This window comes from Gadus macrocephalus, chromosome 8 (genome assembly GCF_031168955.1).
Source record: "Gadus macrocephalus chromosome 8, ASM3116895v1".
Lineage (NCBI taxonomy): Eukaryota > Metazoa > Chordata > Actinopteri > Gadiformes > Gadidae > Gadus > Gadus macrocephalus.
The window spans coordinates 9,843,765-9,853,764 of record NC_082389.1 but is presented as its reverse complement, the minus strand read 5'-3'; positions in this window follow the sequence as shown (position 1 = coordinate 9,853,764).

The window sequence follows — 10,000 nt, the reverse complement described above, 5'->3', positions numbered from 1 at the left end:
TTTCTAAGCAAACTAGACGCATGGGTTTGCCTTTGAATTCTATGAATTCTTCTGATCTTTTTTGACCGAGTTTTCTGCAACTCGATCAATTATTATTATTATTATTATTCTTCTTCTTATTTTTTAATTATATATATTTTTTAAAATATTTATTTTTTTAATTATGTGCGGGACTGACTGAGTGAGGATGCGGGCCGTATGCAGCCCGCGGGCCGCCAGTTGCCCATCCCTGGTCTAGAGGATCTGCTCTCCATGTGGTACGGGGAGCTGGACAAAGGTCCTGCTCCTGCTCTCTTCTACCAGTCCTAAATGTATTCCACACATTTCTCACACACAGGTGGAGTCACACACGAGGAACCTTTGTAACGCTCGGTGGTTTGGATGTGGATTGTCTTCGCTCTGTGGTGCTGCATGGCTCTGACCATGTACGCCTTTTATTCTAGATTTTCTGCATCTTAAACCGCTTCTGTAACTCTTGTGTCTGAAATAAAAAAAATTGTAGTTAGCATTTTGTAGCATCTTATCCTAGCTATTTTTTTTGTATGGGAATGGGTTGACTTAGTTAATGTTAGTGCCTGACAGCGATATATTGTTGTTTCTCTTTCTTCTGACAAATGGACATATTGTAAGTCTTTCTGGATAAAAGTGTCAACTCCGAGGGTAAATTTATCCTAGTAAAACAGGACTGGTTCTCTTGTCACTTCATCCCTCTGCTTAGATGACCAGACTTGTTGGGTCCAGTACAGCTGCGGAGGGGAGAGCCACTGAGTTTCCCGTCCCTCTGACACAGACCTTATCAGGGAGGTCTACATTGTGGTTAAGGGTGCGAGGGCATCTTCATTGGCTGTCGTTTCCTCCATTGAGCGCCACCCTGAAGTTCTGTTAGACACCATTAACAACTCTGTCACTACTGCACCTCCCATCGTGCTTGTCTTTGGAGATAAGGATTGTCCTGACCTCCTGTCTTTCTCTGTGGATAAGATTAGAGACATCAGGGTTCCTCCCCTCCTCTACTGCCGTCTCCGCTTACCCGACTCCTCGTCCATTTTGGATTCTCAACCTTTAAACCTTGTTGATCTGGTTGGCAGCAGGAAACCTTTTTCATGCCCTGTAGATAATCTACCAGCTTCAGAGCGTGCTCTGGTCTATTGGTCCGTGCCTGAACTCAAGTATAAATAGCTCCCTGCAATCTGGTCGCATCCTAGTTGATTTTAGACTTGAACTTTTTCAGCCCCTTTTGAAAGAGATAACCTTGATCCATCTCTTTTAATTAACTTTTCGAATCCCATCCCTGACAAACACCACATATTACAAAAATAAATAAATAAACTGAAACAAATACTTTTAAAAACTAAGAACGAAGCTGAACTAGAAACCTGCTTCCAAAATGACTGAAAACAAAAAAAACAAAAACAAAATTATAATGACCAATAATGATTGTTGCTTACTCATCTGAAACGGCGACTCTTTTGTGTGGCGTGCCTCAGGGTTCAGTCTTAGGTCCCATATCATTTGCTCTGCATTTGCTTCCCTTATGTCATTTTTTAGCAAGGTATCGCAGATCACTGTTACACTGATGATATCCATCTGTATGTCTCTGTTAAGCCTGAAGAGACAGTCAAACTACCTGCTTTGCTCAATTGACTGCCATTAAGGACTGAATGGCTGACAACTTTAAACAGCTGAACGGAGCTCCTTATCGATGCTAGAGACAAGACAGCGTCCACAGTGGCTCTGTGTGTTGGCTCTCCTGTCTCCAGCTGTAGTCCAATCTCAGAGATCTTGTGTTTGATCAGCCTCTTACCTGCCCCTTCCTTACATCTCCAGTAGGTCACTAAGCTCTTCTGACCAAGGCTTACTGGTGGTCCCTCATGCCAGACTAAAAGCAAAAAGTGGACGTGTCTTTGAAGTGGGTCCTGGAGTAAGATCTGCAGTCTGCTCTGATGCCTTTAAAATGCAGCTGGAGACACACTTATTAAAACTGGCCTTTGTCTTGCCTCGTGCTGTTTGCTCTCTATAACTCTGTGTGTTTGAAGGTCGGTTGTTTCTCATGGGTTATTGTTTCTTTGTACTGTGTCTTTGTAGGTCACCTAACCAAGTCTTCAAGTTTGTGCATGTGTGTTTGTCTCACTTCGATGTGAGTGTATGTGTGTCTCTAAAAGCATATGTGAGTATGTGCATGTGTGCGTCTGCGTGCATGTGTGTGTGTGTGTATGTGTGTGTTCCCAGCCCCACTGTCCAGATCAGAGAGCAGAAGACCAGGAACTGAAGACCTTCCAACCCTCCACGCCTTCCAGCTGTGAATATCAATAAACCCAGCACCCCCTGACGCAGCCGCTCGCGCTAGCTTCATATCTCAGAACTCTCTCTGCATCTCAATGTCTCCTCACCTCAACACCTCCACACCCGACCCCCAGCCTACTGTGATCCCCCCCCCCCCTACCACACTCCGCCCCTCCACACTTAGCCCAGAGTCATGAAGCTGATAATGCTAATCTTTACAGCGCACCGCAGCGGGCGTAGCAGACCCGCCTCCCCCCCTCTCCCCCTCCGAGGGTGATTTAATTACGTGCCTCCACTCCGTCTCCATCTTGTCTCTGTGCTGCCAGCCGGCCGCCCGTCACCGGGGGTCCTATCAACTATTTACGGCCTCTTCGTCTGTTAGCTCGCTAATGCTACAGGAGATTAGCATGTGGGAGGAATATGCTGGCGCTGGGAAAATATTTCAAATAAAAAGCCCATTGGTTTGTAACGGGGGGTGATTCATCTGGATCAAAGGCCGGTTATTATGGTCTGGCGGCCCGGCGACACCAGCGAGTGGTCCGTGGAAACCATTGGAACCATGGTGATTTGTTCTGTGATGATGATTCATTTCTGTCGCCGTAAACAAACCGTAGAATATTCCGGATGAATCAGTTGATGACTCTTTAGACCCAACGGGTTCGTTATCGCCGTTAAACACATTTTGACGGCTTTTCGGTTGTTAAATTAGTCACCGGTTATTTCAGGTGATTACCTCAAAGTTATTGTCCATAATTATTTTATGGAGGGAATTACTTTGAGACTAATTTAATCTCACTCCAGACATACGGAGCGTCCAAAGCCAAATCACTCTTTGCGATTCCACACCGCTAAGCCAAGGTCTTCAGTTAGTATTTAGTTGTTTCTCGTCTGTTTTGAGTCAAGAAAGTTAATTTCTTCTCCCGACGAACAGAGTGAGAGTATCTCACCCCTGCGGACTGTGGGGGACCCTGTGGATTGTTTAGCGCTGCTGGGGTGAGCGCTTCACGTTCCGCCGCTCAGACATCACAGACCCCGGCTCTGTGTGTCAGCCAACTCGACGCAGCGCAGGAACTATAATCAGATCTCCGCGCCGGCCGGCGTTCTCTGTGTCTCTATATCATATTATCTGTAATTGGAACGAACCAACCCCAATCCGATTCTTAAACTGTAAACACATTACGTAACACATGAACGTACATCACAGTGACGCACAGCGAGAGGGGGGATGCACAGATAAAGGAGACAGCGATGAACCTGGAAACCTCAGTACCAGTGTGGAACAATCTGTCAGGAGCCGCTGGCAGCTGGTCCGTTGTGTCCGTTCACCCCCCCAGCTCTGAGCCTTGGTCTCTCCCACTACAGGATCGATGCGCCACATCACCACGTATTCCCCAACAGCTCAATTTAAATCATTTTCTCTTTGCCTGCCTATTACTGGGGGTGCGGCCACACACAGCTGGCCCACGCATGTCGCGGGAATGGGTTGGCGGCCACCGTCGTTACACACGTCGATGGCGGGCGCAGTGTCCGTCCGCGGGTCAATAACTCACGTGAGTTATTCTGATATCCGTCTCAACGGTCGGACGTGAGACGTGGCCCGCGCGACGAGGTCTGATTCTCAGAGCGGGAGAACGTTCACACGTCGATACGCACGCACCTTCTGAAAAGGTACGATGGATTTAAAAAACTACGTCATGGAAATCGTTCGGAACATGAAAGACGCTAAACTCCAATCCATACGCTAGCGGGGCAAAGCTTATCTGTCGATGTAATGAGAGGAGACGTACAGAGAGCTAAACACGTCGTTAAAGCTTGGCTAGGCCATTTGTTTTAAACCCTTTTTTGTAATATTTGTTGAAAAGTCTCTCATCCCGACAGCAATCCATAAATCAAACGCTTGGACAAAAGAAATTCAACAGTACGGTGTCTGTGGCTGATATTGGCCTGTATTTAACCTGTCCAATCATTTTATGCTGACCGGATTAACTAATTGGATGAACGACCTGTCAGTCTACCTACCCGGCTTCCACAAGACAAGGCCCATTGCTAAAGCTAGCAAGCTAATCATTTGTTTTTTGGGAGTGGCCTTAACGTTTAGATACTTTCACAATCCAGCTTACTCTGGCTGGATCCTCAAAATTGCCCACCCCAGCTTTAAGTAGCAAACAGTGCTATGTATCCATAGCCTCAGATGCTAATCTCAGCGGTATTCTGTTGGTTATTATAACCAGAGGGGTTCATTACTCAGGCTCTGCCACTGGGTGCTCGGCCGTCTGTTGGCAGTGCTGCGTTTCATTCAATATGTCCTGAATTAGGACAAAGAGGCTGCTTAGAGTTGAGTTAGCGTTTATGGACGTCACGTGATGTTTGCTGGTGCAGGTGTCATCCACTCCTCTCTCCTCTCCTCTTCTGCCTCACCCGTCTCCCCTCCTCTCTCCTCCCCTCTCTCCCCATCTCCTCTCTTCTCTTCTCCTTTAATCTCTCCTCTCTCCCCTCTCCTCTCCTCTCCTCCCACCTTTCCCCTACTCCTCTCATTTATTATCCTCTCATCTCCTCTCCTCCTGCTTGCCTCTCCTCCCCGCCCTCTCTCCCTTCTCCTCTGCTCTTCTCTCTCCTCCTCTCCTCAACTCCCCTCCTCCTCTCCTCCTCTCCTCTCCTCAGCTGTTGTGACACATATACGAGTGTGACGCATGTGTTTCTTTGACAGACTTCTTTGTGCATCTATCTCATATTTTTACTACTTCACAGGTTCTTTCTAATATCCTCACTCCTGTTCTCTGTTGTTGTTGTCTTCTCCATCTCAAGCTGAGCGACGGGGACGAACAGGTTCCTCCTGGGACGAATAAAGCCTCCTCAGGGCTGAGCTCAGGTCTGCAATCATCTCCTTCTCTCCACGACGCCGGTGTCAGCGCCTCTGAATAAACACCCCTCGACAACATGCCGTCCGCCATGTTGTTCTGCGTCTTCAGCAGCTCAGGGTCGGCCATAAACATCAGGCTTAACTGCAAATTAAACGATGGAATGTACACACCATTAGGACTCTGATTGGCTGCCGTTAGCGCGACCCCATAACACCGGCGTCCGCATTAAGGAGATTGGATCCTCCGGATGGCGTGCGGCGTCCTACTGGCTCTCAGCGGGAGGAACCCGGGCTGATGGCCCCGGGCCCGTGACCTCCGCCGGGGGCCCGCGGTGCTCCCTGCAGGGGGCCACGCACTCACCGCACGTCCTTTCATCTCAGACAGGAAGCGCACACAAGCCACCACCCAGCAGGGAACCAATCAGAGCCCAGGCCCATCCAGTGGAGCCACATCTGGTGAAGGTTGAGGCGTCTGGTGGCTCCTTCCTCCTCCTCTCGTATGGTGGCTCTCCAGACACTGGGTGGAGATGAATGTTTGAAGTGTTATGGGATTGACCTCACAACACCGTCACTGTGAGTTAGGGTGGGGGATAAAGATGTTGTTTGGTAGGATATCAGTTAGGTTGGTAAGGTACATGGCGTGGAAGACAAGGACAGAATCATATTCATCACAATTTGGCATTTGAAAAATATGCTAAAACTCTTCTATTGGTTATAATGGGAGCAGAGTCTTCTACTGGTTATACTGGGAGCTGAGTCTGAGCTGCCCAGTGTCTCCAGGCCAGGCGGAGGACCCCCGGCTGGCCCAGGTGTTGCAGCCAGCTGGCGTTCACCTGTTGAGCCGACCTGGCGCTGTCCTGCTGCTGATGGAGCGAACACAAGGTCGTGTTCCTCCTTACCTAGAACCCACCGAGCCGTGCCCCCCTGAACACTTAATCCCCCCCCCCCCCCCCCGGCCCTCAATCCCCACCCAGAAGCCAGCGCCGGTAAACCATTTAACAGAGAATATATTGCTGATTGCAAAATCCATGGAAAGATGCATGTGGCTCTGAACCGGTATTGATTGAACAAGAGTATTTGTTTCAAATGATCCCGATTATTAGCGAGCCCTGATCATGTTGCTGCTGCCGCCGCTCAGTGATTCATGGCCAATCCATCAGCCTATATGTTTTTACAAGATAATATTGGATTTGGTAACCACCCCTCTCCCTCCTCCCCCTCCTCCTCCTCCTCTGCATATTGGATGAAGAGGAGGTTGCCGCGAGCAACCGTGTAAATTTATGAATGTTTCAATGATTAGTTTTCCCAGCAGCAATTTAGTCTGGCCTTTGAGGACGTCCCCCCTCCCCCCTTCTCCTCCCCTCCCCCCTCCCCCGCTGCGGCGTTGATGATTCCTGAACATAAACAGCGCGGGGCGCCCTGTGGCGTTCCCGCCGGGATGAATGAGGCACCGCCGCCGGGAGCAGGCTCTTCAGTGTCCGCTGAACCACTCCTCACCGTCTCACTCCTCACCAGGTCACTCCTCGACGTCTCACGTCTCACGCCTCACCGTCTCACACCTCAGTCTCTCACTCATCAGCGTCTCACTCCTCACGACTCACTGTCTCACTGTGTCACTCCTCAGTTTCTCACTCCTCACCAGCTCAATCCTCTCGTCTCACTCCTCACCGGCTCACTCCTCAGTCTCTCACTCATCAGCGTCTCACTCCTCACTGACTCACTGTCTCACTGTGTCACTCCTCAGTGTCTCACTCCTCACCAGCTCAATCCTCACGTCTCACTCCTCACCGCCTCACTCCTCAGTCTCTCACTCATCAGCGTCTCACTCCTCACTGACTCACTGTCTCACTGTGTCACTCCTCAGTGTCTCACTCCTCACCAGCTCAATCCTCACGTCTCACTCCTCACCAGCTCACTCCTCACATGCTAACTCCTCACCAGCTAACTCCTCACCAGCTCACTCTTCACCAGCTCACTCCTCACAGACTCACCTTCTCAGTGTCACACTCCTCAGTGTCTCACTCCTCACCGATTAACTGGCTCACTCCTCACGTCTCTCCTCATGTCTCACTCCTCACCGGCTCGCTCCTCATGTCTCACTCCTCATGTCTCACTTCTCATCAGCTCACTCCTCATGTCTCACCGGCTCACTTCTCATTGGCTCACTCCTCATCGGCTCACTCCGTACCGTGAACCGGGGACCTGGCCAGTTCAAACCCTCCGTCCCATGCCTTTTTCCTGTCGGCAAGACAACGACAGACCGCTGGGGTCAGGTGGGAAGACAGAAGGCCTAAAGATGAAACACAGATCTGTTTAAAATGTTCCCACATCGGTCTGGACACTGCCTTCGTAATCTGCCGCTAGCGGACATTAGTTTGTTGTGACGGTTTTCCTGCGGTCCAAACGACCCTGAGCCTGTGGTGGCGAGCTAGCATCACAAACATCCGCTAAGTGCATCCGGCTAGCTAAATGGAGGCCAGCAGGCCTTTCCAAACACACTCACAAACACACTACTTATAGCGTGTTTACCGGCCCGTAACCGCAGGAAGAGATCCAGTCTCCCTCAGACACATCTCTGATTCTATAAGGGGAAGATAAGTGAGATTTGTTTGTTACTTTGGTAGAATGATATATCAGTCTAATGGGTAACTTTTACTTTCAAGTAACCCTAAGCATAGTTTCAGTTGTTGGAGTCCCAATACAAAGGTTTTGGGTTGGATTCCCAACGTCCACATTCTACAAATAGTCTTCCTATAGGAAACTGACCTCTAACCACTACCTGCTCCTTAATTAACTGTCTCTGTACTGTGTAACCCCTACCTGCTCCTTAATGAACTGTCTCTGTACTGTCTAAACCCTACATGCTCCTTAATGACCCGTCTCTGTACTGTCTAACCCCTACCTGCTCCTTAATAACCTTTTTCTGTATTGTCTAAACCCTATATGCTCCTTAATGACCTGTCTCTGTACTGTCGAACCCCTACCTGCTCCTTAATGACATGTCTCTGTACTGTCTAACCCCTACCTGCTCCTTAATGACCTGCCTCTGTACTGTCCAACCCCTACCTGCTCCTTAATGACCTGTCTCTGTACTATCTAACCCCTACCTGCTCCTTAATGACCTGTCTCTGGACTGTCTAACCCCTACCTGCTCCTTTATGACCCTTCTCTGTATTCACTGTTTATCTGATAGCTAAAGACGTGGCTTCACTGTAATCCACTTAATTCCACGCGTCTGAATAAATAACCCAAACGACCAATTAGGAGGGAGGAGCCCCTCCCAGCCCCTCCCCTCCCATCGTTCCCACAGAGGAGCCGAGGTCCAAGCTGCTCTCCGGTGAGCAAACACATAGCTCCGCGGGTCACTGAGTGCGTCGCTCTCGCGCTGAACAATAAAAGTCTGAAAAAACACAAACAATTGTTTTAGCTAATGCTCACCGGTAGCCTCCTCCTCCTCCTCCTGAGTGCTGCTGATGATGACGGAGCAATTAGCCCCGTCGTTAGCGCGCAGGCAGAGGGGCATTAGGAGAATCAGAGTGTGGCGGCAGGATGGGCTGGTTTTTGCATTATTGATCGGGAATTAATGCAGGAAACAGCTGTCATCAGGGGTCTGGGGGGGCGGGCCGGAGAGGCCCTTAGTGACCGCGATCAGGGGCCCTTTAGGAGTCAGCACTATGGCGAGAGAGACCACTTAAAGATCAGCAACAAGATGGACGCCGCCGCCGCAGCCCTGAATTTAAATAAATAAGAGCTGAGGCATGCTGCCTTTGGTTTGTTTGTTTGTTTGTTGATGAGGAGATCATAATAACACTGAACGTAATAACACGCAAATGATGATTGGAGGAACACAAACATGATTTTTAAAAAGCTTACGGCGTTTAACTAGTGTGGGTATACAGCACAATAAGGGAAATCATTTCATGAAGAAGGACTCTCAATGATAAAAGTCGAGGACTATTATTGTGAAAGTCCATCCAGAATAGAGGCAAGACTCTTATTGTGAAGGCGTGTTAGCAGATAGTACAGCAGTGGTTCTGTGTTTGAATATCTGTGCGCTTGAATCAAGATAACGAATTTTCTGAGCGACGCAGGGATAAACTCCTTTCGACCTTGTGGCAGTTAATCACGTGACCTTAGACCATCTGACCTGGCTTATCCTCGCGTGCTGATTGGTCGATCAAACAACCATCAGATCTCGACCCCCAAGACTTGTTTTCATCAGAAATCGGCTACAGAAGCCAGAGACAAAGCAGATGGTATTTGGCTGCACAACCCCCCCCCCTCTCCATCGATGGTCCACTCTGGGTTCACTGTGTGAAACGGAGCCTGTTTGACCACCAGGTGTGAGGTCATCCATCACAAGCCTTTTCTAAAGCTACCATTAGTGACATCACAACTGAGCTGTGATGTATACCAGGTGCATTCTGGCCAGCTAAACCAGTAGGTCCAATCTACTAGAAAGGCCGTTAGACTGGGGGATCTAGCTCTCCATCTGTAGAGACAGGGGCCGACTTGAGGCTTTCGCTCGTCGTTGTTACTTTGTGTTATTATTAAGAACCAGTGAAGGGCCGCCACTGAAGAGGTCCTTGATTTATCGGGTTATTTATCCGTGATTAAATGCGGCGGTCCCGACCCTTTAAAAGGACAAGGAGCGTTAGCTTAACGTTGTTAGCGCCGACCGCTGACCCCTCGGCCCCGCGAGGAGCGTGATTTGCCACGCGAGCCATCGGACAGATTAGCGGAATTGTGTGATTTTACAAACCATTAGCGTAGCTGGCGGCGCGGTGCGGCTACACTCGGGCTTGCGGCACGGAAATTATTCGTCTCTGCGATGAACCGCGGCCACGGACGGTTAAC